Source organism: Bos mutus, chromosome 10 (genome assembly GCF_027580195.1).
Source record: "Bos mutus isolate GX-2022 chromosome 10, NWIPB_WYAK_1.1, whole genome shotgun sequence".
Classification (NCBI taxonomy): domain Eukaryota; kingdom Metazoa; phylum Chordata; class Mammalia; order Artiodactyla; family Bovidae; genus Bos; species Bos mutus.
Window position 1 is genome coordinate 21,085,349 of NC_091626.1, and position 15,525 is coordinate 21,100,873.

At 40.9% G+C, this 15,525-nt stretch overlaps 1 protein-coding gene across 1 annotated transcript in view; it reads right to left on the minus strand.

The window, feature by feature from the left end:
- The window catches only part of RNF212B (ring finger protein 212B), a 54,519-nt gene that overhangs the window by 35,636 nt on the left and 3,358 nt on the right, over positions 1-15,525 (minus strand). The window contains exon 2 of the mRNA XM_005895468.2: positions 5,772-5,834. The gene's annotated coding sequence lies outside the window, so the exon portion shown is untranslated. The remainder of the gene's footprint in view (positions 1-5,771; positions 5,835-15,525) is intronic.

The following is a 15,525-nucleotide window of genomic DNA, read 5'->3' on the forward strand; positions in this document are numbered from 1 at the left end:
AGGCAAGAATACTGGAGTGGGTTGTTATTTCTTTCTGCAGGGGATCTTCCTGACTCAGTGATTGAACCTGTGTCTCCTACATTGCAGGCAGATTCTTTAAGGATGAGTCAACCAGGGAAGCACTAATATGTAAATACCACAATTTGTGCATTCATCTGTTCATGAAACAATTTGAATTGTTTCCAGTTTGGGGCTATAACAAAGCTGCTATAAATGTTCATATTCAAGTCTTTGTTTGGACATATGTCTTCTTTTCCCTGGCTAGATCATATAGTAACTATGTTGGGTACATGTTTGACTTTTGAAGAAGTCGCCAAACTTTTCCAAAGTGATTGTGTTGTACCATTTTCCATTCCCACAAGCAATGTATAAGAGTTTCAGGTTCTTCACGTTACTGCCAGCACAGAATGTTCAGTCTTTTTATTATTAATTCTAATAGGTATGTACTAGTATCTCATTGTGCTTTAATTGCTGTTTCCCTAATGACTAATGATGAACATATATTTGTGTGCTTATATAGAAACGAATGTGTGTGAGTGTTAGTTGCTCAGTTGTGTCCAACTCTTTGCAACCCCATAAACTGTAGCCTGCCAGGCTCCTCTATTCATGGATTTTTCCAGTCAAGAATACTGGAGTGGGTTGCCATTCCCTTCTCCAGGGGATCTTCCCAACCCAGGAATTGAATCCAGGTCACCCGCATTGCAGGCAGATTCTTTACTGAGCCACCAGGAAGCCCAAATATGTGTGAAGTGTCATTAAAATCTTTGTTTAACCATGCTTAACTAGGTTGGGTTTTTTTTTTCATATTTTGAACTTTGAGAGTTTTTCATATATTCTGAAGAAATTTCTCTATTAAATAATACATGTCCAATCTGTGGCTTGTGTCTTCAATCTTTTAATAGTAGTCTTTAAAGAGTAAGGGTGAGGCAGGACAGGGACTGTTTTTTTCTGGTTTTTTTTTTTTGGCCATGCCATGCAGTCACGGCCGTGAAAGCACCGAGTCCTAGCCACTGGTTCACCAGGCAATTCCCCTTGAAGAGCAAATTTTTACTTTTGGTGAAGTCCCATTTATCAGTTGGTCCTTTAATGGAGCATACTTTTGGTGTCATATCTAAGAAGTCTTTGCCTAACTGAAGGTCACAAGGATTTCCTCCTACATTTTCTTCTAAAATTCTAGAAATCTAGACTTACAGTTTTGTATTCATGTTTAGGAATATGATTCATTTTGAGTTAATTTTTCTACATGATTTGAGGTATGCATGAAAGACCTGTGTCTTTTGTTTTTGGTTTCCACATGTGGATATCCAGTAGTTCCAGCAGCACTTGTTGAAAAGATCTTTTCTCAACTATATTGCCTTTGTCAAAAATAAGTTATCCATAAGAAAACAATTCCATTTACAGAAGCACCAAAAGGAAAAGAATACTTAAAATAAATTTAACCAAGGAGATGCAAGATTATGTATGGAAAACTACTAAATATTGTTGATAATATTACCCAAAGTGATATACAGATCAGTGCAATTCCTATGAAAATTCCAATGGTGCTTTTTGCAGAAACTGAAAAGCCATTCAAAAATTCATATGGAATTTCAAAGGATCCAGAATAGCCAAAACAATCTTGAAAAAGAAGAATAAAATTGGAGGACTCACAATTTCCAAATTTTAGTTCAGTCGCTCAGTTGTATCTGACTATTTGAGACCCCATGGATTATAGCATGCCAGGCTTCCCCATCCATCACCAACTGCCAGAGCTTGCTCAAACTCATGTCCATTGAGTCAGTGATACCATCCAACCATCTCATCCTCTGTTGTCCCCTTCTCCTCCTGCCTTCAATCTTTCCTAGCATCATGGTCTCTTCCAATGAGTCAGCCCTTCACATCAGGTAGCCAAAGTATTGGAGTTTCAGCTTCAGCCTAATTTCTTCCAATGAATATTCAGGACTGATTTCCTTTAGGATTGACTGGTTTGATCTCCTTGCTGTCCAAGGGACTATCAAGAGTCTTCTCCAACACCACAGTTCAAAAGCATCAGTTCCTCGGCACTCAGCTTTACTTGTAGTCCAACTCTCACATCCAAACGTGACTACTGGAAAAACCATATCTTTAACTAGATGGACCTTTGTTGGCAAAGTAATGTCTCTGCTTTTAATATGCTGTCTAGGTTGGTCATGGCTTTTCTTCCAAGGAGTAAGCATCTTTTAAGTTCATGGCTGCAGTCACCATCTGCAGTGATTTTGGAACCCAAAAAATAAAGTCAAGCATTGTTTCCACTGCTTCCCCATCTATTTACCATGAAGTGATGGGACTGGATCCATGATCTTAGTTTGCTGAATCTTGAGTTTTAAGCCAGCATTTTCACAATCCTCTTTCACTTTCATCAAGAGGCTCTTTAGTTCCTCTTCACTTTCTGCCATAAGGGTGGTGTCATCTGCATATCTGAGGTTATTGATATTTCTCCTGGCAATCTTGATTCCAGCTTGTGCTTCATCCAGCCCAGCATTTTGCATGATGTACTCTGCATATAAGTCAAATAAGCATGGTGACAATATACAGCAATGACATACTCTTTTCCCAATTTGGAACCAGTCTATTGTTCCATATCTGGTTCTAACTGTTGCTTCTTGCATACAGATTTCTCAGGAGGCAGGTCAGGTGGTCTGGTATTCCCATCTCTTTCAGAATTTTCCACAGTTTGTTGTGATCTACAGTCAAAGGCTTTGGCATAATCAATAAAGCAGAAGTAGATGTTTTTCTGGAATTCTCTTCCTTTTTCTACCATCCAATGGATGTTGGCAATTTGATCTCTGGTCCCTCTGCCTTTTCTAAATCCAGCTTGAACATCTGGAAGTTCATGGTTCACGTACTGCTGAAGCCTGGCTTGGAGGATTTTGAACATTACTTGCTAGTATGTGAGATGAGTGCAATTGTGCAGTAGTTGAATATTTCTTGGCATTGCCCTTCTCAGGGATTGATATGAAAACTGACCTTTTCCAGTCCTGTGGCCACTGCTGAGTTTTCCAAATTTGCTGGCATATTGAGTTCAGCACTTTCACAGCATCATCTTTTAGAATTTGAAATAGCTCAACTGGAATTCCATCAACTCTACTAGCTTTGTCCACAGTGATGCTTCCTAAGGCCCACTTGACTTTGCATTCCAGAGTGTCTGGCTCTGGGTAAGTGATCACAGCATCGTGGTTATCTGGGTCATGAAGATCTTTTTTGTATAGTTCTTCTGTGTATTCTTGCCATCTCTTCTTAATATCTTTTGTTTCTGTTAGGCCCATACCATTTCTGTCCTTTATTGAGCCCATCTTTGCATTAAATGCTCCCTTGGTATCTCTAATTTTCTTGAAGAGATCTCTAGTCTTTCCCATTCTATTGTTTTCCTCTATTTCTTTGCACTGATCACTGAGGAAGGCTTTCTTATCTCTCCTTGCTATTCTTTGGAACTCTGCATTCAAATGGGTATATCTTTCCTTTTCTTCTTTGCCGTTAGCTTCTCTTTTTCCAAATTTAAAACATACTATATAAAGTTACTGGTGATTCAGTGTTTAAGAATCTGCCTGACAGTGCAGGGGACACAGGTTCGATCCCTGGTCTGGAAACTAGAATCCCACTTGCAGCAGGACAATTAAGCCCTTGAGCCACAGCTACTGAGCCCATGCTTCACAACAAGAGAAGCTATCACAATGAGAACCCTGTGCACCACAACTACAGAATAGTCCCTGCTGGCTGCAGCTAGAGAAAGCCTGCACGCAACAAAGGCCCAGTTCTAACTAATTATTTTTTTTAAAAAAGCAAAGTTACCATCATCAAAACAATGTGGTGCTAGCATAAGGGTACTCCAATGGATTAGAATTGAGAATCCAGAAATAAACTCTCATATCTATGGTCAACTGATGTTCAACAAGGATGTCAAGACCATTCCATTGGGGAAGAATAATCTCTTCAACAAACTGCAAGGAAAACTGTATATCCACATGAAAAAGAATAATGCTGGACCCTTACTTATACTATATACAAAAATTAACTAAAAATGGATCAAAGACCTAAATGTAAGAGCAAAAAGCATAAAATTCTTAGAAGAAGCAATAGGGCCAAATCTTAATGACCTTGAATTTGACAATGGTTCCTAACTATGACAAGATTAGACATAATACAGTGTGTATTTCCCATAAACAAGGACATTCTCTCCCATAAACTCAATACCATTATCAAAATCAAAGAATTAACATTGATATGGTACTATTATCTAATCTAGAAACCTTAGTCAAATTTCACCCACTGTCCCACAAATGTCCTTTATAGAAAAAGAAAATGTTTTGTTTTCTATTCAGGCTCACATGTTGCATACAATTTTTAAAAAATGAAAACACAGGTTTAGACATTAGGAAGTGAAAGCCCATCACCCCGACCCTATTCCCCAAAGACAAACATGGTTGACAGGTCTTATATAAATCCTTTCAGAAATCTTTTCAATGCATATACCAACACACAATACACATATGTTAGACACATTTAAATGAAAATGTGACACTACATACATAATATCTACAGTTTGTTTTTTTATTTAATTTTACTTATTTATTTTTGGCTGTTGTAGGTCTTTCTTGCTGCAGGGGCTTTTCTCTAGCTATGGCAAGTGGGAATACTCTAGTTGTGGTGCATGGGTTTCTCATTGTGGTCGCTTCTCTTGTTTCAGAGAACAGGTTCTAAGGAACGTGGGCTTCAGTAGGTGCAGCACATAGGCTCAACAGTTGTGACTTGTGGGCTCAGGCTCAATAGTTGTGGCGCACAGGATTAAGTGCTCCACACCATGTGGGATCTTCCTGGACCAGGGATCAAACCCACGTGTCCTGCATTGGCAGGCGGATTCTTTACCACTGAGCCACCAGGGAAGCCCTACAATTTGTTTTTAGTTAATATTTTTACCTTTATACATCATTCTTTTTAAAGTTTGCATGCTTTGATAAGTTATATCCTAATTTAATTAATCTCATGTTAATGGACACATAACATTTCCAATTTTTAACTGTTGCAGAAATACGATATAATAAACATCTTTATTGACCTTTAAGCACCCATGCCATTATTTCTAAAACTAATTTTCTAGACGTAAGTGATCGTCAAGTATGTATTTTATAAATATGCTTGGAATCCATCATCTTTCTATTTTCATTAATCTTGCTTTCTTTCTCCTTATTCTTTGTTTTGATTACCCTAATCACCTCCTAACTGCTCTCTGCCTATAGATTTGCCCAATCCATTCCATCCTACTAAGCTGCCAGATCCAATCACTGTTCTGTTTAAAACTGCCGGATACTTTCAAGACAATTCACTGAGTATGGCACTAAAGCTCTTCGTGATTTACATTTCTTTTTGCACCTCTCAATGTTTGGTCAAGAGCGCAGTGCATTTCAGTCACACTGAATTTAAATCACACTCTCCCACCGGTGTGCCTTTTAAGCTATTTCCTTTGCTTGGCATATTCTCCAGATTAACTTCTATTCGTCCTTTCAGACTCAGCTCAGAAATCACTTTCTCCAGATGCCAGTCTGGCCTGCCCACTGTGGGGCGCTCCCAGAGTAACTTTTCCATGTCACTGTCATGGCCCTGTCTCACTGTGTTCACCTCTCCCTCTAACCAGACTGGGACTACACTTTGCAATTTGGGCTTACCAGTCCTCCCACAGTGTCTGATATGTAGCAGGTGCTGGGTAGATATTTGATAAACAATGGAATAAGAAAGGAAATTATCAGGGAGAATCTTACCTTGCTTCAAGTCACACTTTAGTACATTCAAACAGGAACTATATCTCATTGGAGAAGAGAAATCTAGGAATAAAATGAAGAATATTAGTGGTAGTGAAGAAGGAATTCATAGGGCCTGGACTCCATCTTAGGCCTGTTCATGCTGACCATGCTCGGCCACCTTTCCAATGGACTCTGAACTCTGTGTTTAGTGCCTATGAAAAGCAACAACAAAGGATAAGACCCCCTTCAGACAGGGGAACCTTGAAGATCATATCTAGGTTACTCATTGCCTAAGAGAAAACATACGCTAATCACCCCTTCCTCCAGACAGGCCATAAATTTTTCTGTATCTGTCGGAGTGTAACCTCGGGCTTTTTGATTATTGGCTAATTGTTTGACTGTTTGAGCACATGAGCACATAGCACGTGAATGATGGGGTTATTGGGATTGTATTTTCCTTGATTTATGTAAGTCTCAAGGAATTTGGGGTGGTGGGTTCAGACACGTGCACATGGGGTATAAGATTTTCACAAATGCTGGTGGGGGTCCTTGGCTAAGAGGGGACTCTGCCTTGGGCCCGCCGGTATAATAAACTGCACTCCACTATCTGCATTGTCCTTCTGAGTGAGTTTGTTTCCCGGAACGCGTGGCTATAACAGTAGCACTAGGAACTATAGGAGAAGGAGCCACTGATAATTATAATCAATCATCCAACAAGCATTTCCTAAGCAAATGCCAGGGGCCAAGCACTACTCTAGTCCCTGGGGACATGACAAGAGAGAATACAAAGTCATGGCTCTTTTGGAATCTATATTCTCCTAGGATACTGTGCTGTGCTATGCTTAGTAGCTCAGTCGTGTCCAACTCTTTGTGACCCCATGGACAGTAGCTCGCCAGGCGCCTCTGTCCGTGAGATTTTCCAGGCAAGAATACTGGAGTAGGTTGCCATGCACTCCTCCAGGAGACCTTCCCAACCCAGGGATCGAACCCAGGTCTCCCACATTTCCGGCAGATTCTTTACCATCTTAGCCACCAGGCACAGATCAAGGTGAGGATAGGGATATAGTACAAAGATAAATTTTATCTTTCCCTTCAAAAAGCCTGTGACCTAGTAAGGGAATATATAGAGATATAATTGCACACACAACAAAACAGAATATGTGATCATTCCAAAAACATTAATTTCCTTCCCAGTCGACAAATGTTATGGAACATCTATATTAGGTACCATCAGTACATGGTAACAGATATGACTGTTGCCTTCAAGGCACTTCCAGTATGGTAGGAGACAAAGATGTTTTCTTAAACCTCATAAATAAATGTATTACTATTATGTACTTTGAGTACTGTCATATAAATCAAAACACCAATAACTATGAGAATATAGTTTAGGAAGGCTTCCCTGAGGAAGTAGAGAATGCTATGAGAACAAAAAGAGAGAAAGAGAGATCAGGACAATTTGGACAGTTTTCCTAGAGGAACGGGTATTTGAATGAGCTTTAATAGGGAAGTTTTATTCTGCAGAGATGGAAAAGAGGGGACTTCCAGGCAGAGAGGAACGTCAGTAAACACATTAGTATGGGGAAGCACAGGCTGGTCTTGTGTGTCTAAAGGGAAGAGTGAATGGGACACCAAAAGAGAATGATGAGGAAAAGACAATATTATGGGGAAAAGCTAGAGAGATGATTGATTCCTCTATCCAAGAGTTTAGACTTTGTTAAGTTAGTGGTTCCCCCAACCAATAGTCATATCCATCTGAATTAAAAGCTCAGAGGGAATTTTGTGGGTGAGCTTCCATTGCAGGAAGTTGCCACCAGAAGATTCCATAGGAGAAGGCCTACCTTCCCTATGGCCAGTGTTTTTTAATTTTAGAAGTTCCTGGGGTGATTGTGATGCTCACTTGGCCAACTTTAGGGACCACAACTTTATATAATAGAGAACCACCAGAGGCTTTCAGCAGGATAGAAACATGATCAATCCCACGTTTTATGAAACATAACTCTGGGGACAGAATGATGGACGATCACAGACGGGGGATTAATTGGCAGGCTATTGCAATGGGACTGCAGAGAGAGGAATAGTTCTGGAATAGGCCAACAACTGTGGGTAATAAGATGTGAAAGAATTTTCAGAGGCGGAACAACAGGACTTGGTAACTAATTGGCTACGGGGTTAAAAAGGGGGAGAGAAGGAAAGAGATTAAGGTGTTAGGCTTGGGTGATTGAGAGCACAATGCTATGATAATATTGCAGAGAAGAACATAATGGCCTGCCTCAAAGGATCCTGCCCCTCTGGGAATTGTTGAACTAAAGTATCTTTGTTCAGCCCATGAAGAGATAATCTGACCCTGCCCACCTGTGAATGGCTACCGAAAAAGAAGAGATTAACACACCCCTTTCCAAAGGCTGGCCCTTCCTGGAGATGTTTTGCAAGACTTAAGACCCTTCTTCCTTTACTTCCTCACTGCCTCTCCCTCGATTCTGCCTTCAGACTTTCGTCCTCATTGCTTCTCTCCCTCAGGCTCTATTAAAAAAAAAATGGCATCCAGGCCCCTACCAGATGATTATTTTGAGACATTAATCTGCCATCTTCTCAGTCAGCTGGCTTTCTGAATAAAGCCCTATTGGTTGCCTCAACACCTTATTTCTCAGATTTATTGGCCTCTCACGTGGTGAACAGAGTGAGCTTGAACTCAGTAACAAAAACATGATACTGTGGCCATGATGAAATGGGGAACATAGGAGTTTGGCTTTCTCTGTGGAATGGAGAAGAGTTTGGTTTTGAACCCAGTGACTGTTATGACCTAATGGGCCTATTACCTGGCCTCAGAACGGGGTCCTGGTAATTATAATTTGGGGGAAGTTTTCCTCTGTTCCTTGCATCACCTGTGTTTATTATTGTCTATGGCTTTCATGCTGGAGCTTTCCTCAAATGTCCAGTGATCCTTTGTTGGGGGAGTCATGATGTTACAGGAAAATGGGGCAAGAGAGGCTGGTCAGGTCCCACGTCTCAGATGAGTCTCTGGAATGCACAGGCAAGTGAGGGTCCTGGCTTTACCCAGCAAAGAATTCAAGAGCAAGCCATTGTAAAGTGAAAGCAGATTTCTTTAAGAGAGGGATACACACTCCAAGGGCTTCCCTGTTGGCTCAGCTGTAAAGAATTCATCTGCAATGCAGGATACTCAAGTTAAGTCCCTGGCTTGGGAAGATCCCCTGGAGGAGGACATGGCAACCCACTCCAGTATTCTTGCCAGAATTCCAGGCAACCCCCCTGGTGGGCTACAGTCCATGGGGTCACAAAGAGCCGGACACAATTGAGTGACCCACACTTTCACGTTCAATGTATTACCAAAAGCGTACACTGAACCTCAATGTCTACTGAAATTGAATCTTCCACTATCTTCGACTTAGTAGGTTCTAACCATTTTTTTGTTATCTTCAAGGGTTTTGTCATTCTTTTAAAGGTTGTGCCTTGCCCTCTTCCCTCCTGTTTCACAGGCAACCTAGCTGTACCTCACTTTAGGAGAATAGAGAAAGATATAAAGTATTGGCATCTAAAGTCCTTGTATTAGTCAAGGTTTCCCAAAGAAACAGAACCAGCAGAAGATATATATATATATGTATATTAGATGGAGGTGGGAAGAGAGATTTAGTTATAACAAATTAGCTTACTCAATACACAGGCTGGGAAGTCCCATGAACCTCTGTCTATAGGCTGGAGACTCAGGAAGCTGGTGGTGTAAGTCAGTCCATGTCCAAAAGTCAGGGAACCAGGGGAGCCAATGTTTTAAATCCCAATCCAAGGGGTAGAGAAGATGAGATGACATGTCCCAACTCCAGCAGGCCAAATAGGAAGCAGAAAGGAGTGAATTCCTTCTTCCTTCCTTTGCTTTTTTTTTGTAATCAGGTCCTCAACAGATTGGGTGATGCTCATTCACATGGGGAAGGGCAATTTACTTTAGAGTAAATTTACTTTAGGGTACTTTAGAGTTCATCGATTCAAATGCTACTCTCATTCAGAAACACTCTTACACAAACCCAGAAATAATGCTTCATCTGGGCATGCCAGTCAAGTGGCCAGTCAAGTTGACACCTTAAATTAATCATCACAGTCCCTGAGGTCCTTGAAGGCAGATGGTCTCTTTTTTTAAGCATTTTTATTTTTATTTTTAACTTGGTTTCTCCGCAGGCGATCTCTAGTTGCAGCGAGTGGGGGATGCTCTCTAGTTGCAGTGCACAGGCTTCTCATTGCAGTGGCTTCTCGTTGCTGAGCATGGGCTCTAGAGCACAGGCTCAACAGTTGTGGCACATGGGCTTAGTTGCTCCAAAGCCTGTGGGATCTTCCGGGACCAGGGATTGAACCCCTGTCTCCTGAATTGGCAAGCAGAATCCTCACCACTGAGTCACCAGGGAAGCCCCAGCAGATGGTCTTTGTTCCCAGTATCCAGCACAGTAAACAGCTGATAAATATGGGCTGACTATGCAAGTGATGTTAATTGAGCACACCCCCATATGTGTAATCCAACTTCTATTACAATTTATTTCTATATTAATCTGATTAATTGTGAAGTATTGAAAATTTCCCTAACAATCACATTCTCTTCCTATGGGCAATATATTGCACATCAGTGATCTCTACACTGTAGCCTTTTAGACTTTTGTATTTCCTTTCCAGATTTGCTATACAATTGTAGTAGTAGTATAGGAAATGATAGTTAATTATCATGATTTGGTAAAAAAGAGGTAAGAAATTAAACCACATGTATATTTTTAATTATTTATTTATTTATTGGCCATGCTGCATGGCATGTGGGATCTTAGTTCCCTGATCAGGAATCAAACCTGTACCCCCAACATGGAAAGCTTAGAGTCTTAAGCTGGATAACCAGGGAAGCCCCCAAGCTGGATTTTTAAAAATTGCTCTTAAGTTTAGTTTTTGGTATTCCCACAATTAAACATTTTCAAATGCAAAACCTGGAAGGGGATACTCTTTATAAAATCTCCTTTGGAACTTAAAATTTAGATTTCAACAATTAGTAGTAAATGGTTAATATTTATCTTGAAAATATACCTTCACTCTCCTAACTGATTCAAAATGCAATCAGTATTAAATAAATATGAATTTTTATAGATCAATACAAGCCTTTATTATTATATGTAATAAAGAACATATTCTACAGTTTATATACATATAATTAACATTTGTTTAATTGGGATCAGATGAAACATTTTAAAACTTAAAAATGTGTTGGAGAATGTTCTCTCTTCTTTTTGTAAATTTATTTTTAATTGGAGGATAATTGCTTTACAATACTGTGTTGGTTTTTGCTGTACAACAAATATGTATTTATTGAATTCCTTCTATATGCCTAGTACTACTCTGGGCATTAGGGAGATAATGATAATCTACCAAAGGTTGTGTTTGCTTCTTATTATGGAAAAATGTACATATATACAAAGCTAGAGAATATAGTGGGCTTCCCTGGCGTCTCAGTGGTAAAGAATCCACCTGTCAATGCATGGGACATGAGTTCTAACCCTAGGTCGGCAAGATCCCCTAGAGAAGGAAATGGCAACCCACTCCAGTATTCTTGCCTGGGAAACCTCAGGAGCCTGGCAGGCTACAGCCCATGAGGTCGCAAAAGAGTCAGACACAACTTAGCAACTGAACAACAACCAGAGAAGATATTATAAAGGACTCCTATCTACCCATCACCCAGCTTAAACAATATCAACTCATGGCCTTCTTTCATTGACAGACTACCTCTCCATTCCCTCTCATATTTCTTTGAAGCAAACCCAAGACATCAAATTGTTTCATCCATATTGGTATACAACTCTAAATAGCCATGATATACAATTATATATTCATTATAACCATAATATCATTTTCCCACCTAAAAATTTAAAAATCCAATAATCTGTAGCTTACATTTTAACAGGGGAAACAAGGAAAAAATAAGTAAAAAATATTAGGTAATAATGACAACAAATAATGCCCAGGTGATGGGATAAAGATTGATTTTTCTATTGGGTGATCAGAGAAATCCTGCAAGGTGACATTTGATGATGGATGAGCATAACAGGAGTGGGCAAAGCACAGGACTGTCTAGAGGAGGAGTCTTCCTCACTGAAGTTCCAGCCAATGTAAAGATCTGAGGCGGAGCTCAGTGTTCAAAGAACAGGAAAGAGGCCTAGGAGTTCGGGAGGACTAAGTGGAAGGAAGAGTACAAGGATATGATTTTGGAATGCTCACCTGAGGCCACAAGAAAGGACTTCAGACCTGACTCTAACCAGGTGGGATGGGCAGCCTTTGGAGGATTCTGAGCAGGGGAGAGATATGACTTGACTTATTGTTGGGGGCCAGAGTGAAGTACTCCGCCCGTGACAAAGGTCATGAGGAAGGAGGCTCAACATACGCAAAGGCGGGATCGAGCCTCAGGAGTCCCCCTGGAAATCCTTGAGCGTCTACCCCCATAACCAGAGCCTGCCTACTTTACTACTTTGTGCTCTTACCTACACCTCTGACTTTATGGGGGGCTGTCCCCCACCACCTCTTTCGGAGAAGGAGTTAACCTAGAGCTCCAGTCAATAAAAACTCTTGGGTGTGACAAGAGTGTTTTAACCTACAAACTCCTCTGAAGGTTCTCTAGCCTGCCTGACAGGCTCGTCGGGCCACATGTGAGCTCACAGCTTCCCAACCGTGAGAGGCACGAGATGCTTTAAACCCTCTAAAAACAGGTTCTTTAGAGAAGTTAGAAAACTATAAGTATAGTGGGCTAATTAGAAATTGTGTTGGTGAAGGGTTTTTCATTTGTTGAGCCAATGTTTGTTGCTAAGTCTCCATATCCCCTGCCCTTACACACATTAATGAATATATAGAAGGAATAAGTATTAACCTTTGATATTAATCAACGTTAGACCTTAGGCTAAGTAAATTCTTTCCTTAACTAAAACCCACTACACCCTCACCCTGTAGGAATGTAACTTTATTTGGGTGTAACTTTATTTATCTGTTTTGAGAATAATCAGCCCTGGAGAAATAAGTGTCCTGATTGACTGACCGCTGTCACAAGGAGAGGGTCGTAAATTGTCAGCAGTCCCCCCTGGCCAGAAGATGATGTAACACCCGTAAGACCTCTGTATACATTTGTCTGAAGCACCTGACTTTAATAAAAGTCAGGACTACTGTCCCCACGTGACTTTTGTATAACATCTCAGTGTATAAAAACAGACTCTGGAAAATAAAGAATTGGGATCAGTTTCTCGAAATACTGGTCTCCCCATGTCGCTCTCTCTCTCTGGTTGAGTCTCCATCTGGAGCGCGGAACCCACCATGCTTACTAATTATGCCTGGGCTTCTAAGATCCGACCGGGGAGGCCTCAGTGTCTCCTCTCCTTCAGGAGAACGGAAGGATGCCTGCGGCCTATGTAAGTGGTGCAAACTTCTTGTCTTGAAGTTTTATTGGTCTCCCGCGTAAACCAAGCTACTCAGCCTCTTTTCTCCACTGAATTTTCCTACTGAGCTATCCTCATCCTATTACTCTTTATATCTTTGATAAAATATTTAAATAAATAGGTCGCCGACGCCGTCCCCGCTTCGAATACCCTGGATCAGCCGGGGCAGGACCCCGGCAACTTATGATTATACAGGAGCATTCTGGTTGCTCTGTTAAGAAGGCTGTATAGCAGGACATTTTAGGAGAACAAGTGTCTGAAACAGGGAGCCCAACTAGGAAATGATTGAAACAGTCCAGGTGAGAGCTGGTGAGAAGGTCATAAAGGTCATAATGAATTAGGGTAGTAGCAGTGAAGATGGTAAGAAATAAGTAATTTCTCAGTAAGTTTAAATTGACAGCTAATAGAATTGGTTGATAAACCAGAGTAAAAGATAAGAGACAAGGTAAGTCAAGGTTAACTCCAAAATGTTTGGCCTGACCAAGGAGTGCCATTTACTAAAGTGAGGAATACTGGAGGAAGCGCAGGTTTGAAGTAATTGAGCATGTCAAGTTTGAGATGCCTATTACACACACATCCAAGAAAGACATCAAGTTGATAGATAGCTAATTCCAGAGTTTCTGGGAGAGATGAGGGCTGGATCTATAAATTTGGGAAATATCAGTGTGTAGATGCTACTGAAAGTCATGGGACTGAACGAGAATACCCAGGTAGTGAGGGAAGATGGAGAAGAGGAGAGATTGGGAAGAAAAAAGGATCCGGCTGAGGAGCCTAAGAGGCCAATGAGGTAGAGGAAAGCCAGAAGAGAGGATGCCAGGAGCCAGAGCTGCTGTGAGATCAGTAGGCTGGAGACTGAGAAATCCCTATTAGATTGGACCCTGTGGTGGCTACCTGTGACCTTGGCAGATGGCTTCATCGTGTGGATAAAGACAAAAGCTTAAGGGTAGTGGACTAGAGCATGAATGGAGGTGAACAAGTGAAAACAGGGTGCAGAGAAGTGGGGTGGCAGCTGAAGAGGGAAGTAAAGTCAAGGGAGGTTCTGTTAGTTTTGTATTTTTTAAACTGAAGTTATTACAGCATGTTTGCATGCTGATAGGAATGATCCAGGAGAGAGTAAAATACATGATTCTGGAAAGAGAGGAGTAATTGCAGGAGCAAAATTCCTGAGTGGGTAAGAAAGGACAGAGAAGCTAGTACACAAGTCAGGGAGATACCCAGGAACACACCACATCCATTTCTACAGGAGAGAAGGTCGAGTATGCAGGGAAAGATACAGGCACTTGGACAGATTTAGTGGTTGGAGGACATGGCCATTCTCTTCTACTGTTTCACCATGAAACAATAGGCAAGGATGTCAACTGAAAGTGAGGATTTGGGAGATGGTTTTGGTTTGCAGCAAGCAGATAAATGCAAGAGGCAATGACTACGGGACTGCAGTAGGGCAGTGTGGAAGGCCTGCTTGAGATGTGTGCTCTGTGAGAAATGATCTTTAAGTCAAACTTGGATGGTGTTGATTCCCCTCTTTCCACAATCCAGTACCTCTCCCAGCACTGAGGACTATATCTTACTACAATTAGTCAGCACAACGGTTCATTGGTTATTATATAATTTATTATTCATTAATGCACATCATCATTCATTCACTGAATCATATTTATTGAGTGCCAGGCACCACTTAAGGTAGTAGGGCTACATCAGTTGAACAAAACAAACCTCTGACCTCAGAGAACTTCTGTTCCATATCTTAAAAGACAAGAGCCCTCATCTTTGGTAAATACAACTCCTCAGTGAAAACCAGTGAGGAGGTGGAAGTTTCATATTTAAGTACTCAAAACTAAAGTCACCTAAATCCTAAAAAGAATACCAAGGTGCCATGATAGATGTGGCCAGTAAAGGGGTGAAGGACATGCAGTCTGCCTCGGGGAGTGCATCTTTCTTTCTTTCCCACTGGTGCTGGGCTAGTTCCATGGAAAGCAGCCAAGTGCAGCAGACAGAAGAGTAATATGCTGGAATTTTTATCTCTAGTGTCAGAGCAAGGATCCATCATTATCTCCAGAAAAGCATGAATTAATGGACCATCATAACAAAACAGGGTCTGCTCCATCCAAATTCTCAGGACGACATAAACCCCAGGAGATACAAGTTCCTTTCAATTTAGGAATATGTCTGAAAGGCAAACAGAGCATACCCTTGAAAGGGCTTAACTGAGGGCATCTCCTCACTCCACCTTCCTTTTTTCTTACCCGTTTTGGCCTTTTCTTCCTTCCTCCTTCTTCTTTACTAATTTTCATCTGCTTTCCATTTTTAATGAAACA